The sequence below is a fragment of the Malurus melanocephalus genome, unplaced genomic scaffold (assembly GCF_030028575.1).
Source record: "Malurus melanocephalus ecotype Western Australia unplaced genomic scaffold, MMel_1.1 scaffold_893, whole genome shotgun sequence".
Classification (NCBI taxonomy): domain Eukaryota; kingdom Metazoa; phylum Chordata; class Aves; order Passeriformes; family Maluridae; genus Malurus; species Malurus melanocephalus.
The window spans coordinates 28,187-29,996 of NW_026624125.1; positions in this window are offsets into that span (position 1 = coordinate 28,187).

Here is a 1,810-nt window from a genome sequence, read left to right on the forward strand (position 1 = left end):
GCCTCCTTGGCGTTCTTTACACTCATTTAGCAGCTCCAGCCCATAAATGAGAGAGCTGAGAATGGCTGTGGRAACTCACTTGTCCAAATTCCAAGAGTATTTATATAATTCAATCGATAAATGGCATTGATTTATTTGCACTAAGTAACTCCTTGAGATCTGGATAATAGATAAGGGTGTGCATGGTGCTCTATAAACACATCATAAATAAAGGTAGCTTGCAAATCAATTGCAAAATATTAATGATTCATCCTCTCAYAGCAAAATAATGTGATGCTGCCCAWTATGGATTTTTWAAAAAAATCTKACCCGAGAGGTTTCAGAGTCATTTATTTGAGGAAGGCTGCCCTTTAAGGCAGATCTTACACTTTTTCAAAGGTCACAGGGTTTAAATATCATGGTTACTCCAAAGCACAGCTCCTGAGTGGTTTGACAGTTCCCTCATCAGAAAACATCCCAGTCCAGCTCAAACAGGGCTCAGGCACCGAGGCCAAGGCTGGTTCTTGTTGGGAGTGTCACTGTCCCTCCCTCTTTGGCTGCTGCTGCTGGTGGGGAATCCACAAAGAGCCCTAAAGGTCACCCCAAAGCCTGGAGCATTGACACACATCAGGAGCAGCACATTTGCCTTCATCAAATCACTGCTGGGTCATTTTCTGACTCCCTGAGAGGGCTGGGAGCAGCATGATGTGGTGTTTACTGCACTGCATTTCCTGCTCTGCCCAGAGCAGGGTCTAACTCCAGGTAAGCTGAGCCCAATGAATCTCTTTTTGAGCCAGATYAGAGTGTGGCATCAGATCCACTGCCCCACCTCAGSKCTCCCAGGCTGAGCTGTCCCCATCTCATTCATCCCCTGATGCATCTTTRTATGGCCAGAAGAAAATGCTTATTCTAATTATTTGTTCTAATTAGTTTACCTCTTCATCAGGTTTTCAGAAAAGAGACCAATCTCCTTGTTTGTATCTCTTCCTCACTTGCATTAGATAATATAATGAGTGCAGCAAAGCAGGGCCGTGCTGYCCCTGAGATCTTCCCGTGTTCCACGTGGCAGCTCAGATTGGATTTTTAATAGGAACAAGGGCTTTAAAAGAAATTCATGTGCAATTGTCTTTCATGCCTAAAATGTTTTGCCTTTTTACCCATGTTCTCCTTTTCATGCACTTTTAGGCAAGCATAACTTTATTTTATAGCACAGCATTCACTTTTAAGGAGGCAGATGACACTCAAGCTATTTGGATGAGGATGTTTTTGTTCCAAGAGAGCTCATGAGAATGAGAATTATGAGAATGTGTTTGCTGCTAAACTCTGAGCTGATTCTGCTGATGAATTCACAGCCCAAGGTCTGCTTGGACAGAGCAGAGGAATTTGGCAGAGCTCTGTTATCCTTTGCAGATGTGAACTAACACAAACCATCCAATACAAATGCCAATTGCAAATCCATGGTTTCCTTCTGGTTATGAAGAAATTACGAGGGTTTGGCCCAAGGTTTAGACAATAAATAAAACCAGTAAAAGGCACTGCTGCTCAGCCACTCAGCTTTTTGYTCCAGGGTGCAATGTGCCCAGGCTTGATGGGCTCTTTCATTTTGTTGACCTTTCTGTAACTACTGTAACCTTTCTGTGGTTTTTGCTCTCAGACCCATTTTGGAGGAGGGCAGGGAGGCGACTTAGCCTGGGCTGGGCACTCAGAGCACAGATCAGCTTGGGACGTTCAGAAATCAGTGGCTGGAAGTTTTACTGGCATTTAATGAGGACTTCTGGTACCAAGAGAAATGCCTGGAAGGAATTTGGGGGGTGGATGGCAGCAGGGATGG